A 19,472-nucleotide genomic window follows, 5' to 3' on the forward strand; every position below is an offset into this window, starting at 1 on the left:
CGCGACAGAATGGTGACAGTCGTAGCGAATGGTGATTGTTTAGCTGCTGTGTGTCAAGTGCCTGCAGTAACACACACTAATGATGTAAAAAAAACCGGCGTTAGCTTGAAACAGGTTTACGTCTTGCACATTTCGGTGTAACCAAAAAATATTCTTTTTGTTTCAAATATCACCAAATGAGGGGGGCTCAACCGTTTTTAAGCCATTTTTATAACTAAACGTGAAAGTTATAAAAAAACTAATTCCACGGGAAATAAGATTTCCAGCACTAATATTTGAAAAAAGTTCATAAATAATTAATGAAAAGAAAAAACTGTTTAAAAAATTCAAACAAAGTGAAACGGTTAAGTTCAAATAACGGAAAGTGAAGTTATAAAAAGTAGACTCCTTACAGCTAAGGATACAACATAAAACTGGAATCGCGAAAAAAGCGACAATATGTATATTTTTTATTCAACACAATGATCATCGGACGCAGAAATGAGAAACCAACCCAACAGTCACAGTCACGTCACAGATCAATACCAAGACTGTGCACCCAACATTACTGATGCGTCGCAAATTAACTTGGAAATTTTAAAAATGCTACCAATATTCACAGGCGACACGAACCATTATAGATTGTGGAGAACACGTGCCGGACACACATGGAAAACATCACGAATTACGCTACTACACCCACGTATTATACGGCGCTCTCGATCGTTCATTCAAAAATTCAAGGAGAGGCGGCCGATATTCTAATTAACTACAACACAAAGTTTAATTTTTACTCTATAATTAACCATCTCGATTATACCTATGCGGACCAGAGACCCGTGTATGTGTTGCTCGAGGCAATAAAAATAATAAAACAAGGAAAAAGGACGTCGGCGGAGTTCCATAGCGAAGTTAGTAAATCGCTTAACCTTGCACTCACCAAAGTTGAGATGGATAGCTCAGGCAATTTCTCAGCCATGAAAGAATACGTAAATCAGGAAGCTGCACGGACATTTATTCTCGGTCTGAACGGCATATACACCAGCGACACCCTCTATAGCCACAGTCCAAGGGACTTAGAAACCGCTTACGCAATCACATCACGACAACGTGAACTTACAGCTCAACTTTCCGCAATACAACCACAGACATTACAATGCTTCGCCAAGTAGAAGATACGAGGAACCACAAAGGTACAGACCTAACGTGCAGGTGCAATATAACCAAACTGCACGCAGGCAAGAGCACCAACCAATAGAAATATATCTGTCTCAAAAATACACGAGATCCACAAATTATAATAGGAACCATTCCGCACCACAAAACAGCTATGACCGCCAGAGCCAAGGACTACACCATTTCGCGGGAACGAAATCCTTCATCTCGTAATTTCAACATACCTACAACAGAAGGTACAACGAGTCAATCAAACACGAGACGAAGAAATACAATCACTTTCACCGGAAAATGAGGAATGTGAAACAGGCACTGTTTTTTTAAGGCGTATGAACGACTTGCCGTGTCTGCCACGCCACTGCAGGAATACAGGCCAACTCATCAACATCCTGATCGACACCGGAGCAACAAAAATTATATTAGTGAAAAATGCTAAATCGGTAAGCCTATAGCAATCAAGCCAGTTAAAGTAAAAACCCTTCATGGTTACTCAATAACTAAATAAAAAAAAAATAATAACATTGTTAGAGCATAATCACACAATTTTTGAAACAGATGCATTCGAAGAATTTGATATGATTCTGGGTGAACAGGTGAAAATGAAAATGAAATAATTCAACCCAGCAAAAGTCCGTACAACTCTCCTATTTGGAAGGTTGCTAAAAAGGTACCGATGAATAAGAGAAACCTAAGCACACAATGGTCGTAGACTTTCAGAAGCTAAAAGCTCAAACTATCACCATACCGAATTTAGGTAATGCAAAGGTGTTTCTTACTTTAGATTTAGAGTCTGGCTTCCATCAGATCCTTATTAATGAATCTGACAGGGGAAAAACGACATTTAGTGTAAATGGAGTTAAGTATGAATTCCTTCGTATGCCATTTGGCCTGAAAAACGCCCCATCCATTTTTCAACGATGCGTGGATGATATTCTTAGACCATATATCGGGAAGTTTGCGTACGTTTATATAGACGATGTTCTCAATTATTCTTCCTCTCACGAAGAAAATATCGTACATATCCGCATAATAACATGTACATATCCGCCAAGCGAAACTGAAGATTTCCAACGAGAAATCTCACATCATCCAAGATTCTGTGGAATACTTTATATGCCCTAAGTAATACGACAAGATCACAGTTGACCCTATAAAAATGCAAACTATTAAAGATTTTCCTATTCCCGCAACACTGAGGGAACTCAGATCCTTCCTAGGTATCGCTAGTTATGATAGAAAATTTAAACAGAATTTTGCAGCCATCGTCAAAACACTCACTACTTTCTGTGGTGGCATATTAACGAATCAAAGCGCAAAAATAAAAATCACCTTAGATGAACTTGTACTAGAATCACTGAATAAAATAAAAGAGGAACTGCAATCCTAAGTTGAACTCCTCCAACCAAATTTTAGCAAACCAGCTAGTAACTACGCTATAGGAGCCGTATTATCTCGAAACCAAAAACCCATATCATTAATTTCACGAACGCTCAGCGAAACAGAACAGAATTACTCCACGAATGAGAAAGAGTTATTCGCAATTGTATGGCCACTACAGAAACTACGTGATTACTTGTATGGTATAGCAGATTTAACAATTTACACTGACCATCAATCTTTAATATTCTCTATATCAGAAAAAACCCCAGTACAAAATTGAAAAGATGGAAAAATTTCATCGAAGAATACGGCCCAGAGCTCGTTTACATACCCGAACATCAGAACGTTGTCGCTGATGCACTTTCTCGCCAGGAAATAAACTTCACTGTAAACTCTGATGACTCCCAACATTCAGCACAAAGCTCCCCAACACAAAAACTCAAACGAGTAAAGCAACCACTAAACGCATTTAAAAATCAAGTTAGTGTAAGACATTCAGATTAGAATACCATCGAAATATCCTCACAAAACATATTTTCTAACAGCCGACATACGATTTTTTTAACACCAAAACTGAATTGCTAGACAGACTAAAAAATACAATTAGACCAAAAGTAACTAATGCCCTACAAATAGTCAAGGAAATATTATTTTACTTCGAAAATGACATTATCGACACATTTCCAACCGTAGCGATTGTACTGGCGCAAAAATTGTTTGTCGACATCGAACAACAAGAACAAATCATACAAGACACAAACTTGCTCACAGAAACTACATACAAAAATAACGCACAGGAAATTTCGCTCAAATATTACTGGCCGAACATGCGTGACGCTTGTAAAAAGGAAGTACAGGACTACGAAATTTGCCTCACAAACAAATATGAACGTCGACCAAATAAACAACCAATAGGTTCAGCACCAGTACCGAACAAGGTAGGCGAATACATACACTTAGACTTATTTTTTATGAGCAATAATATGTACATGAGTTCAATACTCAAAATTCTGCCATTTGAGACAAATAGGTACCATCAAAGAAGGACCCATACAAATACGTAGACGAGATACTATCACAAATATACCCAAACGCAAAGTTTGTAATGACTGATAACGAGTCAACATTAACTGGAATATGTGCACAACAAACACAGTTCGGAACCTGATTAACAGATATTTGAAGCAGTCCGACAGTACAACAAAACTATCCATTCGTTAACCAACGATAAACCCGAAGACGTGTTCTTCAATCAAAGGAGGTATCATGACATCAAAGAGCGTCTTCAACAAAACCAAGATAAAGTTTTGCGATACCACAACTGCAATCGCAAAAAACTGAACTACAAAGAAGGAGACGTAATTTATTCGAAGACGCATATACGGAACAAAACGTACAAAAATACGCAAGACAAGTCAAAAAGACAACGGCGAAACAGTAACGACAAATAAAAAAGTCATTATCCATAAGGACAATATTAGGGTAAAGGCATGTATGGAATAGTGTTTACCTTACTCTTCTCTATCGCACTTTGCTTCAATATAATGGATTTAACTAATAGGAAATATGTTCAAGTGGAAACCGACCTTGTTCACATTTATCCAGATACAGCTTTCTTATAGCTAACCTTTTAAAAATACTAGCGCCACACGAAAGTATGTATAATGAAATGATCATCTAGAAAACCAACCTGAACTAAAAGTTTTACTTAATATGCTAATACAAAATAATAACAAGCAAAGGACAATTAACTCATAGTTCGAAAGAATACTCGAAACCCTTGATCCCAAAACAATAACCGAAAACATTGTTATAACAGAAGTTTATAATGAACTCCACACTATAAATGTAGCGAAAATTAATAATTTTTATTTTGGCACATTAAAGTTGAAAGATGTGTACGATTTCTAGATCTTCCAATAATTAATATATTAGAATATGCCGACATTCATACCTGTTACCTACAAGAAGCAATTATAACAATATACAAATATCCTACCTCAAAACTAAATGTAGCCTATTTAATGTATGTATATCCTTTAACACATAAGCATGGTAAAATTAATTTAGACCCTAAGATCGCAAAATGTAACAAATATCAAATAATTTCCAAATGCAAAAAGTATATGAGTAACTTTATTTGTAAGACTGAACCCTTTGACAATTGTACTATAAAAATATGAGAAGACAAATCAGCCCAATGCGAAACAATTTTTAAGCTATAATAATAATAAGCTCATACAATGTTAATAACTATTATATAAACTGGGTTGTCATGCAGCACTAGCATCAGAGGCTATCAGCTGTCCGGGAAGTATGAACGGTTTTAAATCCTTCGGAGTAGGTCGGCGTCTTTTAAGAATCCATACATTGTTCTTATGTTTTTTTCGATGGGTTCATAAAAAGTGCGGAGGGGTCAGTTCCAGCGAATTTCTGTTGTCTTTTGGCATCGAGTCCTGGGCAGAAAGCAATTAGATGGAGAACGCTTGTTGGGCAATACAGAAGGGACAGCATGTGTGCGTATGGTATGTGCGATTCGGAGCCGTATAAAAGGTGTGGCCCTGTTTGTTGGTATGGATGAAGGGTAGTGAGGTTTGGTCCGGGTTGGGTTGGGTTGATTCTGGAGTAATGATGGTTGTAATCTATCCAGTCAAGAGCCAGCTGGGTGCATCTTTTTTGGTTAACTAGGCGATATATGTCGCTCTTGATGAAGAGGCTGGATGTGACTGTCGGGATGAAAGTGGTGTCTTTGGCCATTTTGTCTGCGTAGATATTACCGTCGATGCCGGTGTGGCTTGGTACCCACATTATCTTTATCTTATGTGGGTAGGAGATTAGATTGATGTTATTGGTGTTATTGCATTGATTGATGGCGTGAAACAGGGTTGGCTAGCGGTACAAATTATGTATTTTCCTGTATTTTTAGTAGCGTGTTGGACAGTGTGCAATATTACAGTAGCTTCAGCTGTAAAGATGGAGCAGTAGGGGGAAAATAGGCCGTGTGAAATTGGTTCATTTTTTTCGCAAACGACAGCGAAAGTAGTGTGTACTGCTTTGGAGCCGCCAGTGAAAATAAACCGCCAGTTATATTGTTTGAATCGAGCCACGGTTTCGCGGAATATAGCGTTGTAGACTACGTTGGGAGTGCTGGATTTGGGCAGGAGCGCTAACTGATCTATAAATGTCGATTTTGAGACCAGCCACGGGGGGCTACGAGGTTTACGTAAGAGAGGACTTTTTAGTGGTAAGTTATTTTCTTGGCGAATATGGCGTATTTGTAGATATACGATTGTAATTATAGAACACGGCAGAGAACGTTAATGTATAGAGAAGTCTCACGAGCTACGAATAGTGTCAATTGTCAAAACTGAAGTGAAACCGCGAAGACTTTTTCACCTCGCTCAACTCGACAGCGGGAACTTTTTAACACAGCTGATTACAGTGAATTATGTACAAGTACATTGGCTCTGCTCAGTTTTTGGTTTCTGTATGAAATCAAATTGACAAATGCCGACGGCATTTTGCAAGGAATTTGCTTGTGCCTTTCTATAATCCCTTGATAAACGTAATTTTATTCACTTTATATTTTGAAATAAATATCAACAAAATTATGCGCAACATTCAAACTTTAAGGCTTTGTTGATTTAATCTAAAAAGAAGAATATAAACAAAATACAGTGCACCTTCAATTCTTTTGGTGTTACATATGCATGCGCACACGCACTGCAGCAACAATGACCTATCTCACGACGCATCACCTTATCATATTTATGTACATTTGTATATGCATTTGTCACCGACAGTTAGCTTGTGAGAGGGCATTCGCTGGTTGACGTTCAAAAGGAGGGGAGTAGTCGTCGGTTCGTTGAATGTGCAGGTTGGATATTCCTGACACCCGTATACTCATTTTTTAATTAATTATAAGTTTTCGGCCAGAATAAAGGCAAATTGGCTATTCTTGACATCTCAGAAGTGGGATGAACATATTTTACATCCATTCCTACATACGAATTGAATTTTCAATCAACGACACAAGCGAGGGCATAAATTCCACCAGTAAGCGAATCAAAGAACAAACACGACGAGTGACTTTGTATATTTACACAACAAAAGGGAAACGCAAACGAATCAACGATCGAAGTAACGAAAGTAAAAACACAAGCAGAAGTTTCGTTTGTGTGTTTGCAACGACTTCAATACAAATAAAACGACGAGAACGCAAAAACAAAAAGCAAGAGTAGATTTTTTTTGTTTTGTGTTTTTGCAACGGCTTAAGAGCAACGTACAACGTGCAGTGGTGCAATATTGAAAAACGTTCTGGAATTCTATTGAGGGGAATTATTGTGAGCTATACGGGCTGAACAACGAGTAGACGTTCAAGAAAAACCAACGTGATTACAAGTGAATTTCTGCAGAACATAAAGCAAGCCAGTTTTTCATTTTTTTTGGATGGCAATTGCATGCAGAAAAGTTAATTACACTATAATGTGAGAAAAATTATCAAATTAAACACTTTAAGGGTTGATCAAATTGTTGAAGTCACTGTAACAAACATCGCTTTATTGTGATGGCACAACCTAATGTAAGTTTCCTTACGCTTATATGTATATTAATATAAATTCATGTGATATGTACACATATGTATGTGTGTGTTTGTTGCAGTGACATGCAAAATGAACAAGACTAATTGCTTTGGTTCAAACGAGATAGCTTGTATTAATACATAGTAGGCTTTGATTTTATTACATGAATACCTAATTCCTAAAACTCTTGTATACATATATGTATATGAATTATAGCGGGACTTATGTTCTTATTTCTTTGTCTTGAATTTGATTTTGTCGGTTAAGACGCGTTCAATTTGTACATGATTTTCTGCGGTGACGGGTCGTAAAAGAAGAAAAGAATTGAAATAAAAATTGATGAAATATAAAAACTTGGTGGTCTTTTTATTTTAAGAATTGGAAGCGGTTAAATTTAATGAAATATTTTAACAGGTTATGGGCCCAGGCACAAATTGACACAATACATACAACCAGAAAAAGAAAGTGAACTGTGGGCAAAAGCCGAAAGAACTGCGAAAAGTATTATAATTCAATTTTTAAGCGATTCGTTTTTAAGTTTTGCTAGTGCAGAGTGTACCGCAAGAGAATTTTTTTTTTTAATTTGGACAAAATATACGAGCGTAAAAGTGTTGCATCTCAATTGTCCGTAAGAAACAATTACTTTCGTTAGAACTAAAGCCAAATTTAAATTTAATGAATCATTTTAATGTGTTTGATGACTTGGTCACAGAATTAATTGGTTCGGGTGCAAAAGTAGACGAAATGGACAAAGTATCACATTTGTTACTAACTCTTCCCTCGTCATATGATGGGATCATAACAGCAGTCGAAACTCTGTCTGAACAAAATTTAACTTTGGCATTTGTTAAAACCAGGCTGCTGGATCATGAAATAAAATTGAAATTGGCACAAAAAGATACGAGCTTAAAAGTTCTGCAAGCTGTTGGAAATTGTGAACCAAGTGAATATAAAGCAAATAATAAATTTAAAAATAATTTTAAACTTAAAGCAAATAAAAAGGTTCACTTAAAATTGCACCATTGTAAGAAAATCGGGCATATTAAAAGAGACTGCTTTATATACAAAAGGCAACAGAACAATCAAAATAAAGATAAAGCTAAGCAAGTGCAGACGGCTGCTACTGCTGCTGTCCAATCTAATACCGGTTTCGCGTTCATGTTAAAAACTGTAATCAACTACGAAAATAAAAATTCGAAAAATATATTTTTTATTTTGGCCTCTGGTGCATCCGACCATATGGTAAATGATAAAAGTTTACTGCTAAACTGTACTGAGTTGGAACAGCCAATTAAAATTGCAATTGCCAAGAGTGAGGAATATATATACGCAACAGCTATGGGCACGATGAAGATGAAAAACTCCTGGCGGTCAAATGTAACGCTTAAAAAAGTCTTATACTGTGAGAATATTCCACAAAACTTACTATCAGTAAATAAAATGGCGGATGCCGGCATGAAGGTTGTATTTTCGACAGGAGGTGTGGAAATATCAAAAGGGGGTGAGGTACTGTTTAAAGGTATGTGTTCTATTAATATTCCTGTTATAGAATTTGAAGTTTGTTGTAGAGCATTTATAACAGACAAAATCAATAAAAGCTCATACCAATTGTGGCATGAACGATTAGGTCATATTAGTAAAGGGGAATTAATAGAAATGAAACGAAATAAAATGCGTGAGGATACAGAGTTATTAGATAGTATTAAAATTGATAATGATGTCTGTGAGGCTTGTATAAAAGGGAAACAAGCACGATTGCCATTTTCAAAGTTTAAAGATAAGGACTATATAAAAAGGCCATTGTTTATAATACACTCAGATGTATGTGGTCCGATTACGCCTCTTACAGTTGATGGTAGAAATTACTACGTAATTTTTGTTGATCAATATACACTTTATTGTGTAACATACTTGATAGCCCATAAGTCAGATGTGTTTGCTCATTTTAAAGACTTTGTTGCAAAAAGTGAAAATCACTTTAATCTAAAATTAGTAAATTTGTATGTCGATAATGGTAGGGAATATTTATCAAATGAGATGAGAGAGTATTGTGTTGAAAAGGGTATAAGCTACCATTTAACAATTCCGCATACACCACAACTGAATGGTGTATCTGAGCGTATGATAAGAACTATAACTGAAAAGGCACGAGCTATGATAAATGGAAAAAAATTAGATAAATGTTTTTGGGGAGAAGCTGTGTTGACAGCTTCTTATTTAATAAACCGAACCCCAAGTAATGCTCTATATGATAAGAAAAAAACTCCCTTTGAGATGTGGCATGGTCGAAAGCCAAACTTAAAATATTTGAAAGTTTTTGGCTCTACAGTTTATATGCACAACAAAACAAGAAAGAGAAAATTTGATGAAAAATCTTTAAAATGTATAGGGGAAAATGGGGAGTTGTGAGACACAGGGAGTTGTGAGACATTGTTACCTTTCGGCATTATTCATTTGTTTACATTCGATTTTAAGTGTCAACAAGTGTTCTCGATGCGATCTCACTTTTCAGCTAGCATTGGTCATATTTACACGCATTCAACGCGTCTCTCCAGTTACTGTGTTTTGGAATTTCTCGGTAAGTTTTTTTCATCATTTGTTTTGCGATACATTCGATCAGTTGCAATTTGCTTCAGCAAATATATACAAATTATTAATTGTCCTATTAGCTTTGAATTTACACATTCACTTGGGCATGAACGTTCGATGTGTTTATGACTACGCGGCCATTTATAAAAAAAAAACGATTTGGGGAGTTGTAAGACAACAAATGTGGGGAGTTGTGAGACACCGTTTTTTTCGACGTTTTAACGCATCTTTCATAAGTACCTCGCAATATTCATGCATTGTTTGTGTATATATCATGAAATTTTTGGTTAAATTTGAGTTTTTGCTGTTTTTCCGCTTTTTCGTAGATTCCATTCATTGCAATGTATGCGATCGAGCTGTGCACCTAAAGTGTGCCAATTTACGAACTGGTTATTATACATGTTCTCACTGCGAATCATCAGATTGATGGCATTGCATTTTTTATACACTTTTTTATAACAATTGTCTTTTCTTTTTTATTTTTCATCTTAATAAAGAACTAACAACTAAAATAAGTCTTTTTTTTATTTAAACCATGGTGTCTCACAACTCCCCACATTTTTGTATTTTGTATTATATTTTATATTATTATATATTGTACAATTTTAATTTTAAGGAAAATTGTAGTTTTGTTAAATAGGCCATACCAATAGCTTCCAGTATTCATTGACTTAAGATTCCATCGTTGACATATGCAGAATATTAAGATTTTGAGTAGTACGGGTCCAAAAACAAAACCCGTCTCACAACTCCCCATTCTCCCTTACTTGTTGGTTACGAAACAAATGGTTATAAGTTATGGGTGTTAGAGGAAAATAAGTTTGTTGTAGCCAGAGATGTAGTTGTAGATGAAATTAATATGACTAACACAGAGATTTTGGAAGTTGAAAGCCCTGAAAGTGGTTGGGCTATCCAGAATGATAGTACGGATCAGCAAAATGAATCACAGCATGAAAGTAATGAAAATATGAAAATTAATCTCCCGAATGAGAGTAGGAAAAATAGAATATTCCAGAATGAAAGTAAGGAAGATGAACAGGGTGACTTTCAAAATGATAATTTCCTGAAAGAAAGTAAGGAAGAAGATGAGCCTAAGTCCCAGAATGAAAGTATGGAAAAAAATATTGAAGTGAGACGAAGTGATAGGCTGAGAGATAAACCACCAAAATCTTACAGATTTTTGGATTTGGATAGTTGCCTACTATACTCACAAATGTCTTTTTCTGATGTACCAAACAATTATGATGAGATAAAAGACAGGCATGACAGATTAAAATGGGAAAAGGCAATTAAAGCAGAACTAGATTCTCATATATTGAATGAAACATGGATTATAGTTGATAATCCGAAAAATAAAAATATTATTGATTGTAAGTGGGTTTTCACAATCAAGAATGATGAAATGGGTAACCCTGTCAGATGCAAAGCTAGACTTGTTGCTCGCGGTTTTACACAAAAATATTTAACTGACTATGATGAGACTTTTGCTCCGGTAGCAAGAATATCAAGTTTTCGAATTATTCTGTCTTTATCGAATCAATTTGAATTGAAAGTTCATCATATGGATGTGAAAACGGCATTTTTAAATGGAAAATTCAAAGAGGAAATTTATATGAAAATTCCTCAAGGGTTACCATGCGAAGATGATAAAGTGTGTAAACTAAATAAATCAATTTATGGTCTTAAACAGGCAGCTAGATGTTGGTATGAAATGTTTGAAAAGACATTACTAGAAATTGGATTTGTTAGCTCAGAAGTAGATCATTGTATTTATATATTGGATAAATCTGAAGTAAAGAAGAATATTTATTTATTATTATATGTCGATGATTTAGTCATAGCAACATACGACTTAGCAACAATGTCAAGGTTTAAAGATTATTTAATGGGTAAATTCAGAATGTCTGATTTAGCTGGAATTAGACATTTTATCGGAATACAAATAATTAGTAGACAAAATAATAAAATTGAACTTAGTCAATCGGCTTATATCAATAAAGTCTTTGAAAAATTTGGCATGGATGGTTGTAATCCAGTTAATACTCCACTTCCAAGTAATATAAATTGGATTATGAAAATTTAAATTCAGATAAAATATATAATGCGCCATGTCGAAATTTAATTGGTTGCCTAATGTATATAATGTTATGTACTCGGCCTGATTTAAGTACATCAATTAGCATTTTAAGTAGATATACGAATAAGAATAATAAAGAACTATGGCAGTGCCTAAAAAGGGTATTGAGGTATGTAAAAGGTACAATTAATCTAAAACTAACTTTTGTAAGAAATGAAGATTTTGATAACATTTTTACTGGTTATGTCGATTCCGGCTGGGCCGGAAATGAAAACGATAGAAAAAGTACTACAGGGTATTTATTCAAAATGTTTGACTCATGTCTTATTTGTTGGAATACGAAGAAACAAAATTCTGTTGCAGCATCGTCGACTGAAGCTGAATATATGGCGTTATTTGAGGCCACTAGGGAAGCTATGTGGTTGAAATCACTAGCAAATAGTATTAAATTAGACTATGAGCAACCCATAAAAATATTTGAAGACAATCTAGGATGTATTAGTATTGCTAACAATCCTACATACCATAAAAGAACTAAACATATCGATATCAAATATCATTTTTCTAGAGATCAAATTGAAAGAAAACTAATTTTTCTTAAGTATATTCCTACAGGTAAACAATTGGCTGATTTTTTAACCAAACCATTACCAGGACCACGATTTACCGATTTAAGAGATCAACTTGGGCTGATGATTTAAACTCTTTTTATTACAACTAAATATATATTTATAGTTATTAAACTACTAAACTTTTGTATACTTACATATTTTTTTTAATTACTTAATGATTTAAAGTTTGTTAGATTTGAACTATATTGGTCTGATTGGGTTTTACTGGGTTTTTTGTATGATTTCCCAGAGTACTCGACCTGCCACCGCTTAACATTTAGTTTAGTCATTAATGTTATCATATTTGTATGTTTCCAAATAACTTCTGTTTCTTGTTAATTTTGAGCAGGTGTGTTGAAGTCACTGTAACAAACATCGCTTTATTGTGATCATAGATAATAAGATGTGAAACTTCTTCATTTTGAGAGAGAGCGCGCCCATGAGGACGTATCAAAACGTGGCAGCACTCACACATTATGGGATTTTGAACAGCTGATAGTCGAAATGGCAGACTGCCAGAAGAAACGCGCCAAAAATAACAGACGAAAACAGTTCGTTTTTGCTTAATGGAGAAATGACGTGTTGAAATGTTTATAATTATTTGTCTTAAAATTAATTCAATTGAAATGTAATAATTTGAATTGAAGTGAGTTTGTAGAATCCAAAGCTCGTTATATCCTTTTCGACTTCTACTTTTAATTAGTCTTATGTACATATATGCATATACGAATATGTTTTACTCGTACCTACATGTAATTTTATTGAAAACTGTGTGTTGGTTTATGTAAATTTGTAAATATTTTATGGTTGAAAAGAGTAGAAGGGAATTGAATTTTAGTTTGAGATATTTTACAAAAATTAAAGGTAATCTGCTTTAACTTATTGTGTTCGTTGTTTGAGATTTTTTTTGTTACCCACTTTCTGAGTTATATTAAACAATCGCAATATGTCATGTTTTTAATTATAACTTATGTTTTTTGCGTTCATTACTTTATTATTATTAAATTACTTTTGTATTTCAGTTTTAAATAATTTCATTTACATATAAATTTTTAAATTTTTTGCTTATTTATGTATATATTTCATACGGATTGTGCTTATTTTTAGTATATGTAGGTGTTTACGAGTAATATACTATTGGGCAACCGCACACTAAATACTAATCTCAATGGTGGCGTGGAAACTAAAAATTCCCAATTTTTATTTCAGAAAATACCCAATTCATGTTTCTACCGGTGTGGCAATATTGGAAAATGTTATAAAAAATGCACATTTTTTAGCGCTCTCACGAGAAAAAGAGTTTCACATCTAGTCATCTATGATTGTGATGGCACAACCTAATGTAAGTTTCCTCACGCTTATATGTATATTAATATAAATTCATGTGATATGTACACATATGTATGTGTGTGTTTGTTGCAGTGACATGCAAAATGAACAAGACTAATTGCTTTGGTTCAAACGAGATAGCTTGTATTAATACATAGTAGGCTTTGATTTTATTACATAAATACTAAATTCCTAAGACTCTTTATGTATGCATATATATGAATTATAGCGGGACTTATGTTCTTATTTCTTTGTCTTGAATTTGATTTTGTCGGTTAAGACGCGTTCAATTTGTATATGATTTTCTGCGGTGACGGGTCGTAAAAGAAGAAAAGAATTGAAATAAAAATTGATGAAATATAAAAACGTGGTGGTCTTTTTATTTTAAGAATTGGAAGCGGTTAAATTTAATTAAATATTTTAACACAAATCAACAAATTGCTACAAAACCAAGGTGCGACGGTAATGGGCAATAATGCAGCAAAAAAATCTTATATTGACAGAAATTTACGGAGCTGATGAAGTTGATGCTGAGAGTTGGAGGTAAGCAGCGAAGTTACAGCTATGCAGAAGCAAATGAAGAAATGCGTGACATTATTGCGGGGCTAGCTAAGTCTGTAAACGATTTGGTGACAGTACAGACCAGGCAAACGATAACACCGTCGAACGCCACAACGATTCCAGCAGAAGTTAGTTGCCACGATAATCATTCAACTGCCACAACAGAGGTTCACGCTGAAATACCAAGGAGTTCATCAGAACATGATATTAATAGTACACCAATAGCAGTAGATCGTCCATTGTTAGTCCCAATGACGCAACGTGAATGGAAAAGAAGCGCAGAACACGACATCATCGCATTATTAGCTGATTTTGATCCATTAAAAGGGAGTTTAACATCGAAACAGTTTCTTGATAAAGTTATACAGCTACGAGAAGCATAAGGATGGTCTGGTCAAGAAATTTTGTTAGCCGCTCAATCAAAGTTGAAAGGGGTGGCCAAAGAATGGCTCGATGCACAAAACGTATATCACCGATGGTCAGCTTTTGTATCAGCATTTCAAACAGATTTTCCTTTCACAATGTATACGGCAGAAGTGCACATGGAATTATCACGAAGAAAGAGGCGAACAAGTAAAATTTTTTGTCAATATTATTACGCTATGTCAAATATTGGTAGGCGAGGTAAGGTTGATGAAGAATTATTCAATACCTATATTATTCGGGGGTTAAATGACAGTAGCTTAACACGCACCCTTTTGGCAATGAAATTATCAACGTGTAACGATTTATTGCGATGTCTTGATAGTTTAGCAGATGTATATTGTGCGTTCAAAGGTACAGATAGTGGTAATAGAAATGCAAACGAGGTAACACGAAATGTTACTACAGAGAAGAAATCTACAAGATTTTTTAATTGCAACGAGTATGGACACATTGCAGCAAAATGTCCAAAGCCTCCAAGAAATGAAAGATGCGCAAAATGTAACAAGGTGGGACACGATTTTAAGTCTTGCCGCTATGAAAAATCAACGGTTGCGAAGGTAGTTAGTGAAAATTTATATCCACCGTTTATGTAAAGTGTTTTGCTGAATGGTGACCAGTATTCGGCGTTTATCGATACTGGCAGCGACACATCAATCATATCCGAATCCAAAGTACCAACCAATGCGGAAAATAATGCATGTGTTAGAAAGCAAGCGTTGAAAGCAAAGAAGAAATTGAAGTAAAATTAGTTATAGAAGGCGGCGCACTGAATACGAAATTGCAGATAGTACCCGATGAGTTTATGCCATACGATCTGTTCATTGGACGAGATGTTTTGTGTCAAAAAGATTGTTCATTAGTTATACAGTCGGGAAATATGCAAATACAGAAAAATACTGCAAACGGTTTTAATATTGACGTATCGTTAAGCAAAGATGAAATGCATGAATGACCTGTACTTTCCACGATAATTGACGACTTGCTTAAGCACAAAATAATTCGTCAGAGCTCATCGCCTTACGCAGCTCCAGTTGTAATAGTGAAGAAGTCAAACGGGGAAGATAGAATGTGCGTTGCCTTTAGGGCACTTAATGCGGTCACGATAGAAAAACAATTTCCAATGCCAATAGTAGAAGAGCAGTTGTCAAAGCTTGGGGGTAAAACGTTTTTCACTACCCTTGATGTCACTGCAGCATATTATCAAATTCCATTATATGAGGAGAGCAAGAAGCTCACAGCGTTTTTGACGCCTGAAGGGTTATACGAGTATAATGTAATGCCATTTGGACTTCGAAATGCGCCAATGGTATTTCATCATATGATTATTAATCTTGTACTTGGTTTGAGAAACCGAGACAAACAAAGAATGTTGGTGAAGGTATTGATGTCCTAGCCGAGTTTTTGGAGGCAGTACGAAATACTGGTCTCACGCTAAAACCAAGTAAATGTACTTTTATGTCAAGAAATGTTCAATTCTTAGGCCATGTCGTAAACCAAGATGGTATTAAGCCTGGTGAGGAGAAAACAAAATCAATTAAAGCTTTTCCTCAGCCCACTAATGTAAGTGAAGTCCGTCGATTCCTTGGCTCAACCGGTTTTTTCAGGAAGTTTATACCAGATTAAGATAGTACCGCTACGCCGCTAACAACGTTACTAAAGAAGGCACAAACATTCGTGTGGACAGACGAACATGCCACAGCTTTTGAAAAATTAAAACATGCTCTTTGCACTCAGCGGGGGATAGTTTTATTAGTAGTATGTATATTCCGGACTACAGGACAATATCAAAAATGTTAAAATTTTAACATTTATTATCATTTTAACTCAAAATTTTAACATTTTTACCATTTAACTCATTTTTTTAACTTACAGTTTTTCAAAATTTTAACATTTTTTAACATTTAACTCATTTTTTTAGCTTATATTATCTCAAAAAAAAGTTAAAAATTTTTAGTTGGGTCGATGAGTCCAACCCTAAATTATAGTTACTCGTAGTTAATATTTTTAAGATATTAAAGATATCTATTTTTGATGTACTCGTAATCAATATTTAGGGTTGGTACACTATTAAAGTACCAACCTTAAATTATAGTTACTCGTAGTTAATATTTTTAAGATATTAAAGATATCTATTTTTGAAGTACTCGTAATCAATATTTAGGTTGGTACAGTTAAAATTTTGAGTTGGGTCGATTATTATTGAGTGATAATTTTAAATATTTATTACAAAATATTTAAAGTAATCTATTCAAAAAAAAAAACAAAAAAGGATACATTTATTTTTTAAAGTACCTTTCAAAAAAAACGATGAACTCCACAACAAAACAAGAGTCTTTGAGTCAGATTTGAACTTGCAACAAAATAATTGTTATAATTCCAACTGCTTAACCAACTCATCTAAACCGTATACCCTGAAGTAATGTAATTACAGCTGAGTAGTATGCAAAGCAAACAGTTGATCTTATCAACATTGCTCACAATCTATAAATAGAATAAGCTTTATAAGTATTCACAGAGTGAACCGTTGACAGAGTCAATATGTTCACCCTATGAACTGAAAGCTTTTATAAAGCATAAAATATACTTGCAAGATAAGCACTGGTCCCGCACAGACCAAAAAAATTAAATACTGTTGAATATGTTCACTTTGTGAACCGTTGACGGAGTCAACATGAGTCACAAACTGCAAGATAACCATAATATTTGATCTAGAATATTCAATTAAGCTTTTATACATCAACACATGTTTCGACTCTGTCGAAACCGTTTGACTTTGTCAAACATGGTTACAAGTGCAGTAAGTATTTAGCGTTAGAAGAGGGTGGACGCAAAAAAAAAATGAAACTTTAAATTTGAACTCTTTGAAGTTCAAATTTATAAAATTTACCCAATATTGGTTCATAATTTAAATCTCTTATTAAATATGTTATTGGATTAGATGGATAAATTTTACTAATATAAAATATTTCTCGAGTCCAATTATTTTTATATTTGTTTTCAAATTGTTTTTTATGTGATTGAATTCTTACTTTTTCTCCAATTTTAAAAACTGGTTTTTCTAAATTGTTTCTATTAATTTTAAAACAATTATCAAAAATTAATTGTTCATTTTTTTCATTTACTATAAAACTAAAAAAAAAAGATCTAATTATTATATCTTTAATATTTTATTACAAATTATAACAGTAAAATTTACAATTAAATAATTGTAATTTTCTTTACTTTATTATTATAAATCAATATTTTTGATTTATCAACTTTTTAAATACATTATTAAATATTTATTATTTTGATTGATAATTCAATTCAATAAATTGTGTGTTAAAAATGATTTGGAATCTAAAGATATAAAATGTTTATCAATTCAATCTTTACCAACACCTGAAAATGTTAAACCATATTCTGTAATAATATTTGATGATATCTCTACAGAACAACAAGATAATATTTCCAATTATTTTGCTTATGGTAGACACAATAACATTTCTTGTTTTTATTTATGTCAAACATATTCAAAAATTCCTAAACAATTGATAAGAGATAATGCAAACTATATAATTATATTTAAACAAGATAAGACTAATCTGAAACACATATTTAATGACCATTGTAATGATATTGATTATGATATTTTAAAAAATATGTGTATTCAATGTTGGAAAGAACAGTTTGGATTTTTAGTAATAGATAAAGAACAAGATACAAATGATGGTAGATATAAAAAAATGTTTGAATTTTTCTTTACAATATAAAAAAATGTTTGAATTATAAAAAATGTTTAAATTTTTGTTGAATAATATTTTTTATTAATTGTTTTTTATATTGTTTAAAACAATAATTTTTCGACTACTTCATAAATTGATTTATCACTCAAGTCTATTTTTTCTAACAAATTCAAAGCTTCTTCATAGTTACTATTACTTATATTAATTACATTATCAATTTCATTAGATATATTTATTATCAATTTCAATTAGATGTATTTATATTATTTTATTCTAAATTATTTACATTACTCCAATATATATTAATATCTTTATATTTATCACTAAACAATTCTGTAATATTTTTTCTATTATTTATAAATTCAGTTAATGTAATATTTATATGCATTATTTTAGGAAACTTTGATACAATATTTCCTAACCATTCTAGTTTTTTTATGAAATTTTTACTTTTATATTTTGTAATAGTCATAATATATTCATAGCTATATTTTTTTAAACTTAAAATATTTACGATACTATTTGCTAGAATACAATAGTGTTCAAATGATTTTTTTCCAAACATTTTCATTTTAATAATATTTTCTACTTGTTTTTCTAAAGTTATTTTAATATCACTTTCATTATAATTATTAACATTAATAATAGAAGTATTTATAATATTTTGGTCATTATAATTTAAAATTAAATTTTTAAAAAAATTATTAAGTTCTTCTGGTTGCATTTTCACCTTCTGTTCTACGGGTGATTGAAGTCTTTTCAAGGTTTTCTGATCAACCAATTTTTCTTTTTTTGCTATTTGTATAGCTTGTAATTTTATTTTTTTTATCATTGTCTTCATACTTTAGAAATTTTAACTTTAAATTTCATTTTGAGAAATTATTAATCAATTCAATTTATCTTATAATTAATAAAAATTGTAATTATTTTTTAATTACAAATATAGTTAATCAATTAGTTGGTTATAATAAATATATTTTAATGTAATTATTCTATCATAATTATTGAAATAATATCATCAATTTAAATAATATAA

The 19,472-nt window shown here is 33.0% G+C and overlaps 1 protein-coding gene across 1 annotated transcript in view; it reads right to left on the minus strand.

Annotated features, from left to right (window-relative positions):
- The window catches only part of LOC128869217 (zwei Ig domain protein zig-8-like), a 51,694-nt gene extending 39,062 nt beyond the window's left edge, over positions 1-12,632 (minus strand). The window contains exon 1 of the mRNA XM_054111745.1: positions 12,551-12,632. The gene's annotated coding sequence lies outside the window, so the exon portion shown is untranslated. The remainder of the gene's footprint in view (positions 1-12,550) is intronic.
- Positions 12,633-19,472: the final 6,840 nt, after the last annotated feature.

The sequence above is a fragment of the Anastrepha ludens genome, chromosome X, assembly GCF_028408465.1.
Source record: "Anastrepha ludens isolate Willacy chromosome X, idAnaLude1.1, whole genome shotgun sequence".
Taxonomy (NCBI): Eukaryota; Metazoa; Arthropoda; class Insecta; order Diptera; family Tephritidae; genus Anastrepha; species Anastrepha ludens.